We start from the raw sequence: 16490 nt of genomic DNA, 5'->3' as shown, positions 1-16490 counted from the left end.
TTCCCAGCCATGTTTTGGCTGAGGACTGTCTGTCTGGAGAACTTAAGAGCTCAGAGTTAGAACTTTAAGGCAGGTTGGAGACCTCCTGGGTTGGTCAGCTGCTTCCTTTTCCAGGCCAGCCAGCAGGTGACTTGCTGAGAGGTGCATGCCACTCTAACAGCACCATAGTTGCATGGAGTGAGAACCAGCTGCCTGGATTTGCCTGCTTCTTGACAATAGTTGGGATTAATTTTGTGAGGTTTTGGCTCTTATTTGCATGTAGCAAAAAAACCCACATGAGCATAGTCAAGTTAATCCTGTTAGTGGGAAAACAGTTCCAGAGTGTTCTTTCAACAAACAAGCTTTATCAGTATTAAAAAAAATTTTTTTTGAAGATTTTATTTATTTATTTGTTTGTTTGGGGAAAGTGAGCTCAACAATGAGTTGGGGAGAGGGGTAGAGGGAGAAGCAGATTCCCCGCTGAGCAAGAAGCCCAACTTTAAAAAAATTTTTTAATAATTAAGATCTAATTTGTCTACCATACATTTCACTCATTTATAGTATACGATTCGGTGATTTTTGTTTGTTTGTTTATTTAATAGTGTTGTGCACCCTTTACCTCTGTCTAGTTCCAGAGCACTTATCACCCCAAAAAGAAATTCCATCCTCATTAGCTATCACTCCTTATACTCCCTCTCCCACTAATCTGCTTTCTCTCTCTACGCATTTGCCTGTCCTGGACATATCAGCAGAGTTACCCAGTATATAACCTTGTGTGTCTGGCTTCTCAGCGTAGTTTTTGAGGTTCATCCACATTGTAGCATGATTCAGTGCTTCATACACTTTTATGGCTGAGTAATAATTCCATCACATGGATGGACCATGTACTCGTTCACCTGGGATAAATTTGGGTGTTTCCACATTTTAGCAGTTCTGAATAGTGCTGCTGTGAACATTTGTGTACATAGTATGTGTGGATGTGCTTTTTATTCCTTTGGGTATATACCTAGGAGTGGAGTTGCTGGGTCATAATGGTAACTGTTGAACATTTTGAGGACCTTCCAGACTGTTGTCGTGGCAGCCGTACCATTTTACATAGCCCAGCCCTGCCTGAGGTCCTCAGAGTTCTGGAGACAAGAAGTAACCTTAAGTCTGTGCTGGTTTCCCAGAGCTAGATGAGGTTTGGATCATCAGTGTTGACGATGCTTAATACCTGGTCCTGGTGGCATAGTGGGACATCCACAGGGGGTGGGCCTGGCACTTGGCTGTTGATAGGCTATCTTTAGACATTAGCATTCAAAAATCAAGGAACTTCACATCTGAAAAATATCTCACTTGAACCCCAGCCCAGTGGGGTTAGGGACTTCCCTTGTCTTGCAGCTCAGGTCATTGTCTGAAGGCAGTGGGCTAGCTTAGTATTCTCTGAGGTTCTAGGATGGGAGCTCCACCATTTGCCTGGTTCTTTGTTAACTCAGAAGTAGTAAGTACGTGCTGAATGAATGAATGAAAGCAAGCTCCTCCTTTCCTGTCACAGGGCCAGCAGGGAAGACACAACCATAGCATTAGAAGCAGACAGTTTGGGGGTTTAAACTCCTAGAAGTCATCCTAAGTGTTCTTTCTGGCCTTGCCTCTCCCTACCCAGTACATGAAGGGGCTTGATAGGAAAGGGGCTGTCTGTGAACAGTTATGGCATATGATGGTTAATGCCAAACAGGCAAAAACACCCTTGAATAATTATTTTTTAAGATCTGTTAATATGTCAGCTTATACTTTTTGTTGTGGGGTATAAGTCACCTCAGCAATTTGGCTTTTCTCTGGTTAATACTAGCCCATACCCACTTTTAATTGTACCATGGCCTGTGGTCAGCTAGTATCTCCCTGTTCCTGCCATCCAGGACTCAGTGGGCACAGAAGAGGAGCGGGGCAGGAGGAAGGTAGGTTCCTGATGAACCCTGAGGTACTCACATAGCCCCCACATAGTGCCCCACCATGTACACAGTGGAGGTGTGTACACCTTGGGTCAGACTGTCAGCTTGGGCTAATGGATGTGGCATCTGCCTCTTGAATTTTTCTTGTCAGGAGCTGTGTTTGTTCAAGTGCACACTGTTAGTGTGCTGAATGACTAACCTTATGTTGGGTGTTAAGGATTAAAAATGGGTGTGACTTACAGAAATACAGTTCACAGAGAAAGTGAATGTGGATGTCTCTAACCAAGATATGGAAAGATGCTCAGATCTTTCTGATACAAAGAATAGTGCTCTTTGAGCTTCCCCAAAACAACATTTCTTTCTTTTTTTTTTTTTTTTAAAGATTTTATTTATTTACCAGAGGGAGAGAGGGGGAGAGAGCGAGCACAGGCAGACAGAATGGCAGGCAGAGGCAGAGGGAGAAGCAGGCTCCCCGCTGAGCAAGGAGCCCGATGTGGGACTCGATCCCAGGATGCTGGGATCATGACCCGAGCCGAAGGCAGCTGCTTAACCAACTGAGCCACCCAGGCGTCCCCAAAACAACATTTCTGACCTTTTGTCCCCAGAGGTGGATACCAGTGTGTTGGTGGAAATCAGGCACTGCCATATGTTGCCTTTAGAGGTTCACCACTCCTCAGAGAGAGATTGGCTTACCCTTTGCTCCAGAAATTCCACTTCTAGAAATGTATCACAAAGATACACTGTCAAAAATAAGAATTGTGACAAGGATGTTCCTTACAACATTCTGAAGTAGCAAAGATGGAAATGACTTAAATGAATGTCAGTTGGGACTGGAGGCGGTTAGGGGTAGAGCTTCTGGTGAGGTGGTGTCAAGTCCCTGAAGGAAAGAGGCGTGTCCTCATGTCATGGTGACAGGATTTCTAGGATGAAAAAATAAGTGGAAAAAACAAGGTGGAAGATAAAGAGATGTCGTGCACTTACCTGTCCAAGGGAAGATGAGGAGACAAGGCTGTATGTGTTTGTGTTTGCTTTTATTTTATTTTTAAATTTTATTTATTTATTGGACAGACAGAGATCACAAGTAGGCAGAGAGGCAGGCAGAGAGAGAGGAGGAAGCAGGCTGCCCGCTGAGCAGAGAGCCCGATGCAGGGCTTGATCCCAGGACCCTGAGATCATGACCTGAGCCAAAGGAAGAGGCTTTAACACACTGAGCCACCCAGGCGCCCCTATATTTTATTTTTAAATATAGGAAATCTAAGCCATAAATGAACAACATGGTCATTTCTGGGAGGAAGGCTGAGAAGAGACAGGGTTACCAGGAGATGTCTCTGGCTTTCTTTTTTGGTGTAGCACCAGATGGGTGTTTTACGTAATTATAAACAAAAGTATGGCAGATGTTGTTTGGGGCAAGGGAGAGAAGCAACCCCTAAAAACCAGAAGCAAAAGGAAGTGAATAGGAATCTAGGTATATGTCAGTTGTGACTGAAGTTGGTGACTTAATATCTGAGAGAATTTCCTTTGCTAGAGTTTTAAACATAGTAGTTAGACTGTAAATGTTGTAATGTGATAAACCATAAGAGCAAAAACTTCTTTTTAAAAAAATCATTAACTGTTTTTAGGAATTATTTTTGGTTTTAGGTTAATTATACCAGTAGTCTTATTGTTATATAAAGTAGTGCCCCTTGCCCTATGAGAACACTTTCCAGGACCATCATGGGATGCCTGAAAACGCAATACTATCAAACCCTATATATACTATGATTTTTCCTATGCATGTATACTTAAAAATTTTAGTTTAAAAGTTAGAAGCAGTAAGAGATTAACTACAATAACTAATTGTAATAGAACTGTTAGAGATATACTAAAATAAAAGTTGTGTAAATGTGGTCTCTCTCTCAAAATATCTTAGTACTGTACTCACCCTTCTTGTGATGATGTGAGATGATAAAATGCCTGTGTGATGAGATGGAGTGAGGTGAGTGACGTAGGTGTTGCAACATAGCATTAGGCTACTATTGACTTCTGTTGGTCTGCCAGGGGATCATCAGCTCCTGGACCGTGGTTGACTGCAGGTAACTAAAACTGGGATAGTGGGGACAATTATATTGCAGGAGAAAACAAGCAGTTAATGTCTTTAAGAATCAGAATTTTTAGCACTAAGAAAAATACAAATATAAAATCAAAGCATTTAAGTTACATTTTAATTCTAAATCTGCATCGGGAATGTCCTCATTGTGTAAGACTGCGAAGGGTGGGACAGAGGAGTATGAATAAAAATGGATTCCCAAGTTGGAACATCAGATGTGTTAAAAATCCACAGATTCATTTATTCATTTATATTGGTGCTGGAAAGGAAGAAATGCTTTGGTCCTTTTTGGAAGGTTCTATTGAACTGATTCATTTTTAAAACTGGTAAATAGAAACTAGTATTTATTCTTTCACTTTTCTATTGACTGAACTCTCGAGGAACAAAATGGAGAGAGCAAGCTTCCTTCACAGGTTCAGTGCTGCCCTGCATAACTTCCTGGAACTCTTTGTACCCTCACTGTCCAATGTGGCACCTGGAATAGTTTGAAGAAGTCAAATTTTCATTTAATTTTAGTCTTTAAATAACCACATGCAGCTAGCAGACAGTGCAGCTATTAACATATTCTAGCTAATTAAAATGAAATGATGGAATTAAAAACTTAAAAGTTTTTAGGTACCTAATGAAATGTGAATCCAGACAGTGATCCTCTGTAGCTGCCTGCCATCAAGGAGAATGTGTGTCCTTCTGTAATGACGTGTGCTTGGTTGGGCCTCAAAATCTAGTTTATAGTAAATCAGGGGCATGTTGCGTTATAGTTACAGGGATGCCAACTTGACTGTGGGAAACAGGATAAATAAATGTGTGGTTGAAAGGAAAGGTTGGAGGGGCACCTATAGATTTCAACCATGTGTGGCTGACAAAGATTAAGAAATGCTTGTTGCGGGGGCGCCTGGGTGGTTCAGTGGTTTCTCTGCCTTAGGCTCAGGTTATGATCTCAGGGTCCTGGGATCGAGCCCCACATTGGGCTCTCTGCCTAGCAGGGAGCTTGCTTCCCCCTCTCTCTGCCTGCCTTTCTGCCTATTTGTGATCTCTGTCAAAGAAAGAAATAAAATCTTAAAAAAAAAAAAAATGCTTGTTAAATTGTTGGAGCTCAGCTCATGGAATTGTGGTTTGTTTGTGCTGTAGAGATAAATACTGACCAGTTTATTCATAAAATGAATGCTGTGTAGAATTTGCTTCCCAGGAGCCAGTAGAGTGTGGGGGAAGGCTGAGTGTGGAAGACCTGCAGGCTGAGTGATGGATGTGCTCTGTGAGTCATGCTCTTCTTGCTACTTCTCTGGGTATATTTGCAGTTTTCCATAATCTAGGATTTGAAAAATGGGCTTAATCCAGGTATTCCCTCAGGGAACTTTATGACATCTGTCACCCAGGGCAGGGGAGACAGCTGCTTACAAAAGTGAGGGTGGTGGCCACTTGTGGTTAGTTTAAAATTCAAACAGAAAACTTTCAGATTCTGGAATTGTTAATGAGGATCTGTGGCTGGTGGCCTTTCAGGTGGAACAGCTTCCGATTACAGCATCGTTACTTTCTGTAATAATAATACTTACAACTACCTTTCACAGAGCCTTCAAAGAGCAATAGTTATAAAGTGGGTATTGTTCCATTTCACAGGGGAAGAAACTGAGGCAAACCAGGCATTCTGATTTTTACCTGATGCACAGTGATGCTGATGGCACCTTCCTTTCCCTGAGCCTCTAGCCTCCTTCTCCAGTACTTGGAGCTCATTTTACCACTGCATGTGCTTCTTCACTTCAATACTTTAACTCTGATATCCCATACTTTGTTTTCTTACATAATTTATGTTTGGGTTTTTTTTTTTTTTTTAACATTTTATTTATTTGAGAGAGAGAGAGAGAGAGAGAGAGCACGAACGAGGAGAAGGTCAGAGGGAGAAGCAGACTCCCCGGGGAGCTGGGAGTCCGATGTGGGGACTAGATCTCGGGAGTCCAGGATCATGACCTGAGCTGAAGGCAGTCACCTAACAAACTGAGCCACCCAGGCGCCCAACATTTTATATATATATATATAGTTTTTTAAAAAAGATTTTATTTATTTATTTGACAGAGAGGGAAGAGACCAGAAGTAGGCAGAGAGGCAGGCAGGGGTGGGGGGGAGCAGGCTGATGCGGGGCTCGATCCCAGGACCCCGAGATCATGACCTGAGCCAAAGGCAGAGGCTTAACCCCCTGAGCCACCCAGGTGCCCCCAATTTAATATATTTTTGATTAGAAACCACACTCACCTCACTGGTGTCATATTTCCATAGTAGCCATAGCCAGTGAGGAGTGGATAAAATAGATGGTTTGATTCTGTGTGTGATTTAGGGATTATCACTGTAACTCTTCATGGAAGGAACCTCACTCTGTGTCTCTTGAGCCGGTGTCCACTTACCTCCTCCTTGTGTATCTTCCCAGAGTTTCCTAGGAGGAGGCCTGTCATGGGGTCCAGTCAGCCCTTTGTTCCTGGTAGAAACTTAGCAGGTTGGGGTGCCTGGGTGACTCAGTTGTTAAGCATCTGCCTTCAGGTCAGGTCATGATGCCAGGGTCCTGGGATCAAGCCCCTCATCAGGCTCCCTGCTCAGCAGGGGGAGTCTGCTTCTCCCTCTCCAACTCCCCCTGCTTGTGTTTCCTCTCTTGGTTTGTCTCTCTCTGTCAAATAAATAAAATATTAAAAGAAAAAACCACACAACATTGTAGCTTAATAAAAGAAAGAAAGAGAGAAACTATGCAGGTATTTAGATGAGCAAGTAAAATACCCGTGTGACTGAGGCAGGTGGCACATTCCCAGTAGTGTATTAATATAAAACCATAGTGTGTGTTGTTTTGCTTTTAGGCAGTGTGGATCCTATAATGAACCTGACTTAAATCGTGTTCTGCTGATGGTGGTTTGTGTGACCCCAATTGTCTGAGGCCTTGCCCTCTTTCTGCCTTGGCTCCCCATTGCTAAATTGATCTTTGCCCACGTGGCCATGCTCTCAGGCATTGGCTCCTTTGGTTGGAGGCAATTCTTAGTTCCCACTTGTGTGGTGGGTTTGTTGTGAGTTCGTCGCTGTAAGAACTGAATGACTGATTCACAGAACCTAAAATTCACCAGTTTAGCCATTTCAAAGTTGGCATTTAATAAATACATTCACAATATCATATGATCATCATTTCTGTCAAATTCCAGAATGTTTTTATCCCCAAAAGAAGCCTGTACCCATTAGCAGTCATTTCCCACTTCTCCACCTCTGTGCCCTTCAGGGCCCCTAGCAACCACTAATCTACTTTCTGTCTCCATGGATTTGCCTGTTCTGGGCATGTCATAGAAATGGAATAATTTTTGATTCTCTGTGGCCTTTTTTATCTGGCTTCTCTCATTCAGTATAGTACTGTTCATCCACCTGTGACATGAATCAGAACTTCATTCCTTTTTATGAGTGAATAGTATTTCATTGTATGGATATATCACATTTTGTTCATTCATTCATCTGTTGATGGACATTTGGGTTGATTCTGTTTGTTGACTGTTGTGAATAGTGCTGCTTTTAACATTTGTGTGTAAGGTTTTGTGTGACTGTTTTCACATCTCTTAGCTTATTTACCTAGCAGTAGATTGCAGGGTCATATGGTAATGCTGTATTTAACTTTTTGAGAGACTGTTACCACATCACTGCACCATTTTATGTTTCTGTCAGTAATGTATAAGGGCTCCAGTTTCTCCAGGTCCTTGATGACACTTTTTTTTTCCTTTTTTTAAATTAATTACAGTCATCCTAATGGGTATGAGGTAGTATCTCATTGTGGTTTCGATTTGCATTTACCTGATGACAAATATTGGACAGCATTTCATGTGTTTATTGGCCATTTGTGTATCTTCTTTGGAGAAATGTCTGTATATTTTTGAATTGGATTTGTTTTTAATTGTTCAGAGATTTTTTGTGTTTTTTCTTTTTTTAAGATTTTATTTATTCATTTGACAGAGAGAGAGAGACCACAAGTAGGTAGAGAGACAGGCAGGGAGAGAGGGGGAAGCAGGCTCCCACTGAGCAGAGATTCGGATGTGGGGCTTGATCTCAGGACCTTGAAATCATGACCCGAGCCGAAGGCAGAGGCTTAACCCACTGAGGCACCCAGACGCCCCTGTTCAGAGTTCTTTATATATTCTATACACTAGACCCTTACCAGATAGATGATTTGCAAGTGTTTTCTCCCATTTTGTGGGTTGTTTCTTCACACTCTCTCTCTCTCTTTTTTTTTTTTTTTTTAACAATTTTAAGTAATCTTTATACCAAATGTGGGGCTTCAAGTTACAATGCCAAGATAGAGAGTTGAACACTTCTCTGTTCAACTGACTGAGCCAGCCAGACCCTGCCTCACTCCCTTGATAGTGTCCTTTGCACATTAGATTTTAATTTTGATGAAGTCCAGTTTGCCTTTTTTTTTTTTTCCTTCTGTTGATACTGTGCTTTTGGTTTCACATTTAAGAATATGTTGCCAAATCAAGGTCATGATTTACCCTTTTATTTTTTTCTAAGAGGTTTATAGGTTTAGCTGTTAATAGTTAGGTCTTTTACCTATTGTGAGTTAATTTTTATTAAAAGCTAAGAGTTTTGTTTTTGATCCATATTTTTTTTTATTGACATTAAGACATTTTGGCTTTTTTAACAAGGAAGAGAGAATGATAGCTGGGAGTTCTGAAAATACTTTTTCTTGTATGTTTAACACACAAATATGTGTCCTGGGCTATTCCTTGTCTAATGGGAGATTGGGTTAGGAGGGTACACAGAGAGATGAGTAAATAGAATGTTAAGTGGTAATAAGTGGGAAAGAAGTTAGAAATCTACGGAGGGGGTTGTGTGTAGGGGAGATGATACCACTTTGCTGTCTCAGCTAAGACCTGAAAAAGAGAGGGTAGTTCAGAGACCTGGGGGCAGGGACCTTCCAGGCTGAGAGAGCAGGAAGTGCAAAGGCCCTGGGGTGGGAGTTGGGAGTGAGCTTGACTGTCTGGAGTAGCCAGAATGTCACTGTGGCCTAAAAGAATGGGGTCAGGGTGGAGTAGGGCATGGGATGGGAGGAGACAAAATCAGAGAGACAGACAGGCTGCTTGAGGCGAGGGCCTTGCTTTTTCCTTGAATAGTAAAAAGGACCACTTAATGTGATACCCTTAAGCCCAGCTCTGCTGTTTCCCAGTGATTGATTGATTGATGTAGGTATCTGAACAACTGTCTGCCCAAGGGGAAGATTTCCACTTATCATAGAGGCTAGAAGTGGGATTTCTGTTTCAGCTCTTACAGCTGGGCAGAAAGTGCTGAGAGAACTTTTCCTTTGTAGGAATGGTTTCTTAGTCCCATGGGCTTTATTGAGACCAGAAACTTAGTCCTAAAAGTAAGTTTCCCTTGCTGACTCTGATCCTCCTGGGGCATTTGCCAGTGTGCTCTGATAGCACAGAATATGCAGGGAGGAGCTTGACAAAGGAAACCCAGGAAAGGCCTCTAGGTGTTACCATATTGCTGGGTACCCTAATGACAAAATGACAAAAGAGGCACCCCTGGTTCCCCTACTTTCTCCTTCTGTCTCCTCCTAGGAATGGAAGTGACTTTTTTGGTCCTTTTTGGACTTGCCTGTGCAAAACCTCCCTGCCATTTTCAGCCACGGGCCTCAGTGGAGCTGGTGGTTAGAGCTGTGTCTTGGCCCTGAGGGATTTGGCACTGAAAGGGTTAAGGCTTCCCATTTTGTGATGTGACACCTAATGGGGACATTGCAGATGGCATGAAAATGGTAGGTGTAACCCTTTGTAGACCATAGAGGCGCATGGTTCAGAAGGCAGCTGGGAAGGAACAGAGGGTTCTTCCTTTCCCATGGGAGGCAAATGTAGCCCACTACCCTGAGGGTAACATCCCGCACCAGGGGGATTCCTGGTCAGTGTTTCCCGGTGGACATTTAATATTGCTCAGATTCCCCTTCACAGGCAGCACCTTTGTTTCTCTGTCGTGTGCTCCTACAACAGCATCTATTTCTTTCTGGCTGTAGGGTTGGGATTTGGCCCAGCGGCTCTGGCTGCTGCTGGTGTATGTGTATGTGGAGCCACTTCCAGGTGGGTGGTGTTGGGTGCTCACGGGGTACTTCTAGAGCAAACACAGAAGCCAGGTACTTAATCTCCAGTGTGAGCCGGGAGGAGCTACTGTAGTTTTAAAGATACTTGCTACTGGTCTTTCCCTCTCTTAACATGTGATCAGTGTAAGTGCACCTTTTTACTACTGTGTGCTCTGACTGAAGATGAAGACTGGCTTTCATTTCATGTCTCTGGGAAGGGGTGCTCAGAAGCCAAGGCATGGGGCTATGGTGCAGATGTAGTTGAGGGGGATCTGTTTAATCCACCTTATTCCCTGTTTTCAGAAGTTTGCAGGAGATTGGCTGTGTCTGAGGGAAGATAAGAATATATTCTGTACACTGTCTCTCCAGGATAGTATCTGCCCCCCATCCCCCACCATTTCTCCCATGACTCCAGGGAGGGAGGTTGAGGTCTGAGGACCTGATGTCCCAGGCCTGGCACTGCACATCCTGGAGGCGAGTTTGAGCAGCCTAGTGAACTGTCAGCAGGCTGGCCTCATGCCTGTCTATTTTCTGGAGATGACTTGTACCAAACCCCGCTTTATTCCCACGCACTGTGCCTGAGTGAGCTACTATGAGTGCTGTGTTCTTTACTGTGTAGCCTGTGTGGCCTGTGTGTTTAGGAATTTTTTTTTTTAAGATTTTATTTATTTATTTGACAGAGATCACAAGTAGGCAGAGAGGCAGGCAGAGAAAGAGGAGGAAGCAGGCTCCTGGCTGAGCAGAGAGCCCGATGTGGGGCTCGATCCCAGGACTCAGGGATCATGACCCGAGCCGAAAGCAGAGGCTTTAACCCACTGAGCCACCCAGGCGCCCCAAGGAATTTGAGGATCATTAAAGTTTTGTCTTTAAAATGTTGATGGTCAGACACCTTGGTGGCTCAGTTGGTTAAGCAGTGGCCTTAGGCTCAGGTCATGATCCCGGGGTTACTGGGATCAGGTCTTGCATGGGGCTCCCTGCTCATTGTGGGGCCTGCTTCTCCATCTCCCTCTTCTCTCCTCCCCATGCTTGTGCTCTCTGGGAAGCAGGCTTCCACTGAGCAGAGATCCGGATGTGGGGCTTGATCTCAGGACCTTGAAATCATGACCCAAGCTGAAGGCAGAGGATTTAACCCACTGAGCCAGGCACCCCAATACATAAAATCTTTAACAAAAAATGTTGATCATCACCACTTAAGTTTGTTAAAGTTTCTTCTCTCCAGGTTAACTTTGTTAAATATATCCCCAAAAAGCATGAATTCAGAGACATCATTTACAAGTCCTCCGCTTTAACAAAATCTGATTGTAAATGTGTGTCTATTTGTAAATGTGAAAACTAGAGGTGTTCCTCTAGTTCCTTTTTAATCTTTTTCATTCTTAACCTGTTTCTCTGGATGGTTCTTGAACAAAGGACTAGAGGTAACTATGATAGATGATATCGTGGCCTGTGTCAGATGGCCCCCCAACCCCTTGATGGTAACAGGCTTATATTTGATGGGTCATTAGGATTTCAGATGGTGTGCAGTGTGTGGGCACACCTGGGATATTAGAGGTGCTCTGTTATGAGGAGGCTGAGATGCTCCTGAACTTAACCTTTCCCTTTGGCTCCTAGTCCAAGCTAAGGACTGCAGTTATAAAGAGTTTTCCAGAAGCAGAGAAGTCCCCAGAAGAGAGTGCCTGTGCTCAGATTGATTTGGTTGATGGAGTGACTGGAGGCACTTGATTTTAAGTCGTGTGTATGTGTCTTTGGAGCATCCTTTTCCATTTCATGGCTCTTAGGGCTTCCTCCCACCCTTTCCTTTAGGATCCAGTTACAGGTTCTAGCCCTTCTCACTCTCACAGGCTGATGACTGGTCCTGACCTCCACCCCAACCCCAGTCCCTGGACTCCTGAAGGGTTCCAGAAGTACCCAGAGAAGTCCATGTGAGGGCCTGCCATCACCAAGAGCCTCTCACACAGAGTATAAGTGGTCTAACAGGATTCCTTTTCCTTCCTACACAATTTCATCCCATTTAAAAAAAAAACTTTAAGGTTTTGATCTCCTTTTATTTGGTTTCATTTACTTTTCCTGGAGATGGGTTTTCATGTGCCTATGTATTTTCCACTTCATCTTTTCTAATATATTTCCTCCCTCCTCTATCTTTTTTTTTTTTCCCCAAGATTTTATTTATTTATTTGATAGAGATCACAAGTAGGCAGAGAGGCAGACAGAGACAGAGAGGGGGAAGCAGGCTCCCTGCTGAGCAGAGATCCCAGGGCTCGACCCTGGGATCATGACCTGAGCTGAAGGCAGAGGCTTTAACCCACTGAGCCACCCAGGCATCCCCCTCCCCCCTCTATCTTTACAAATCCAGATTTTGTTCTTGGGGCCCAGCACCAATGAAGCATTTCTAGATTGTTCCCTTCTACCAGGATGAACTCCTTTTCTGGCATTTAGTTGTAATAAAATGGTGATTTAGCACATGCATTTCACAGCGTTTATAAGGTCTATGCTCCCATGAAGGCAGGGACCCTGAACTACTCTTTCTCCTACCCTCCAGAGAGCAGGTACCTCTCGGTTACTGGTCTCTTGGAGAGGTCGTTATCTGGTGTGGTATCAGCATTTGTTAGGAGCCTGTCAGCATCTACATCCTGCTGGGCTGGGTAGGCTGTGAACTAAGAGATGGGAGTGTCCTAGGCAGAGTTTGTAACTGACCAGGCTCCTTGTGCTGTAGAAGTTCCCTTCTGGGTTTGGGCATTACTCAGATAAACAACAGTAAAGAGTGGTTAGTTCTTTGTCCTCCCTGGAATCTTAGCTTACTGTATGCACAAAGTAGTAGAAATAACATGGTTGCAGTGCTGGTGATCTGAAAATGCTCCGCCGCTCCAGCCAGCTCTGAAATCATTAGTCTTGGGCAGGGATTGGGGAAATGTGGGCTAAAGTGGCTGAGGTGCATGGGGATTTATGCGAGGCCCTGTGGGGTTCTGGGTGTCTTTGTGGTGATTCTGGCCCCAAGTCTGATCTCATTTTCAAACTTCAGGGTTTTCCTTTTTGAGACAGGTGGATCAGAAGTTGGACACGGATCACTCATAAGAAATGCTGATCTTTGGGGCGCCTGGGTGGCTCAGTGGGTTAAAACCTCTGCCTTCGGCTCAGGTCATGATCCCAGGGTCCTGGGATCGAGCCCGGCATCGGGCTCTCTGCTCCTCAGGGAGCCTGCTTCCTCCCCTCTCTCTCTCTGCCTGCCTCTCTGCCTACTTGTGATTTCTCTCTCTGTCAAATAAATAAAATCTTTAAAAAAAAAAAAAAAGAAAGAAAGAAAGAAAGAAATGCTGATCTTTTGCTCTGAATTGAACAGGGAAACACCTTTTCTGAGATAATTAGGCAAGATTTGGACGTGGGAGGAAGGGATTAAAAACTGTGCACATATGTGAGTGCATGTATGTGGGGATGCATGTGTCTGTGAGTATGCATGAGTGTGAATGCATATATATGTATATTTGTAGTGCAAAGATCCTTGGTAAGTTGTAGCTTTGGGGAGTTGGGAGGTATCTGTCAGTGCCCCAGTTTCCATGTCCTCCTACCAATAAGGTGTCTGCTTAGTGGGGTCAAATGATCCCAAGTCTGGGGCATTATGTGTTCCCTGTTCCTTTTCTTCTTTTCTCACTTCCCTCATCCTCCCCAGCATCCGGAGCTGGGGCACTATAGCCACTGGAGGTTGATAGTGAGATTGTCCAACTTGTGAGAAGCCTTTGAAAGAGTGACTAATCCCCTCCCAACAGGACAGAAGAATTTGTTGGTCATGTGTCTCATTTTTATAAAGTGGTTGTCCGTCTGGTGAGCTGTGTTTGCTGCTTTTAACACAAAGGAGAAAGCTCAGTAAACCTGCACTGAGACCCCAGGTTAGGGGTGAAGTGATATGCCCACCAGTCAGGTCCAGTGTTCACATAAAAGCAGAATAGAAGGACCAAAGTGGTGATTCGGTGGAGTCCCCAGGAGGGTCCTTGGGGTTCTCTTGGTGTCCCCAGGCTGAGCTGGGCTGTGGAGCTGCAGCTGAAGGCAGAATGTACCAAATGAAGGTCATGATTACAAAGAAATCTCTGTCCATTCTGTGGGGCAGGACACAGGGTACAAAGCTATGACAGTGCTACCTGTCTGCCCAGGACCTGCCCTAGAGTGGGGCACTTGGGGGGCACTGTGGTATGGATCTGCATCCTTCTAGTCCCCAGGAGGGGTTCTCCCCACCCCCTTCTTGAAGTTTCTCTGGCACAGATGACCCCTTTCCTCCTAGCCCTCAAGGGTGAAGGTAAGTCCTGGTTACCTGGGAAGTTGGTTGGGCCCTGCAGCTCCCTTCCTACTGCATGACATCTCTAGAGACTCCCTGGTCCTTCAGCAGGTTCGCCCCAGTGTGTTCAAGTCACTTTGCATCCCAGCTCAAGCATTCCTATTTCAAGAAGGGCTCACCCCAGCCCATTCCCTCCCAGCCCTGTGCCCATCAAGGTCCTTCACATCCCTGTGCTTTTCCTTAGAGCTTTGGTCTGATGCTCAGGTATGAGTGCTGAGGAACCACTTGCTTTTGTAACTGGGTTAAAGTTCCAGCCACTGCAGTAATTGAGTTTATAGCACATAATTTCCTTAAATGATGGACCTATTTATCTTGAGAGTGTATAGGGCTTTTAGGATGGTATAAAATAGTGAGACAGGCTAACCCTTTGGTAAGCTCTCTGCACTCAGCACTTTTTGAAACTAAATTTCTTCTGACTTATCAAAAGGGGTAACCTTGAGTCCTGGGCTCAGATTGAATTTACATGTTCACGTCCTTTTTTGAAACCTGTTTTCCTCTGTAGTCAATTCTCTGATAATGCATGTTTTGGAAAAGCAGATTTGTTCCAACACTATTGATACATTAGGACACAGTTGGAGTACAACACATGTATGCTTTTGTCCAGGAGAAATGCCAAGTTCAGGTTAGAGGTTGGGGAGCTATGGCCCACAACCTGTGGTCTGTTTTGGTAAATAAAAGTTTGATTGGGACACAGCTATGCCCATTTGAGGACATACTAATACAACTGCAGAGCTGTGTAACCAGGACAGAGACAGAATGACCTGCAAAACTGAAAATATTTACCGTGTCCCTTTAAGAACAAGTTTGCCAGCTCCTGCAGTAGGTGAATCCAGAAAATTGCTCCCAGCTGAAAGAGCACCTGATAGTACACAAAATGGAAATGCACACCTCAGATATGCTTCAGGCCCCCTCTAGACCATACCATTTTCTCTTGGGGTCAGACAGCTTCATTCCAGCATGTCACAGTAACTCAGAAAACAGCCACAGCAAGTGCCAGGTCTTCCCTTCAGTGAGGAGTCAGTCTTCAGGTAGGTAGCATTTGTGTATTTTTTGCTGTTTAACATGCTACCATTTAAAAATCAGGTTCCTGTCTTTTTTTTTTTTTTTTAATGTCATGATGAAGTTTTGGGGTGTTGTGTACCTAACCCTGTTGTTCTGGTAGCCCTGTGTTTTTATTGCACGATTTTGCAACATGCCATGTTTTTTTAGAAATGCATATATGTTGTGCTCCAGAACTTTTACTGTACTTAAAAAGCAAACAGCAAAAGATGTGATCTCATTCAACAATATAAAGTTGTAATCATTTAATATCTCATCTGGACCTTGTGGGTGAGAGGTCAAGCCCAATTCTATACTTGTGAGGAGCTCCCACTATCCTTTGGAAACCTCACATGTGACTTTGGGTGGTTAATGGAATCTTTCATTTGGAACTGCCTGGAGCATAGGCTTCAGTTCTCAGCATGTCTTACCCATTTGCTGTGTGACTACAATCTGCCTCAGTTTTCCCACCTGTAAGGTGGGGGTAGGTGGTGGCACTTACCTTGCAGGTGGTTATGAGGAGCATTTGATGTGATCTGTGTGAGGTAAAAGCTCAGTGTTAGATGTTTTGCCCTTAAAAGTAAGAAGACCCCACATTTCTGGTAACAACAGAGGAGCAATAAACTTGGGTCATAATCTGAGGATCTCAGTGTTGAAATGGGGTTGAGATGTCTGGACCAGCACCCTTTCCCCTACTGGGAGCTCCTCTTCATAAAACTTAGATTTGTTCATTCATCAGATGTCTCTCGTCTGTCTGCTGTGTGGCGGACACTCTTCTCTTCCAGGGCTAGGGACAAACAGGAGCGTTGACACTGAGGCAACAGCTGTCATGTAGCCTGTTACCTCGTGGCTGGTGGTGACATTTAACTGTGGGGTCCCATAGCTCCTGGCTGCAGGGTCCTCTCTGGCCTGGCCCTGGGCAGCGCAAATCTTAATTACCTCAGGCGCAGTTCCCTCTCATTTGAGGATGGGTGTTTTATCTTCCTCCTCATTAGCACGTGCATCATTTTAGCTGCACTATGTGCTTATCACTCCAGATGAAAACAAACCATTTAAACATGA

The 16490-nt window shown here is 44.1% G+C and overlaps 1 protein-coding gene across 5 annotated transcripts in view; it reads left to right on the top strand.

Annotated features, from left to right (window-relative positions):
• Nucleotides 1–16490, top strand: part of GATAD2A (GATA zinc finger domain containing 2A) — a 105128-nt gene that overhangs the window by 42619 nt on the left and 46019 nt on the right. The window contains exon 1 of one of the 5 annotated variants that reach the window (XM_045081094.1): nucleotides 10114–10123. The exons of the other annotated variants lie outside the window; for them this stretch is intronic. The gene's annotated coding sequence lies outside the window, so the exon portion shown is untranslated. Of the gene's footprint in view, nucleotides 1–10113; nucleotides 10124–16490 lie in introns of those variants that run through there. 5 annotated transcript variants of the gene reach the window in all.

Source organism: Mustela putorius, unplaced genomic scaffold, assembly GCF_011764305.1.
Source record: "Mustela putorius furo isolate JIRA1106 unplaced genomic scaffold, ASM1176430v1.1 tig00000095_pilon_pilon_pilon, whole genome shotgun sequence".
NCBI lineage: Eukaryota > Metazoa > Chordata > Mammalia > Carnivora > Mustelidae > Mustela > Mustela putorius.
The sequence above is the reverse complement of the archived record's forward strand: the minus strand, read 5'-3'. Positions and strand labels throughout refer to the sequence as shown.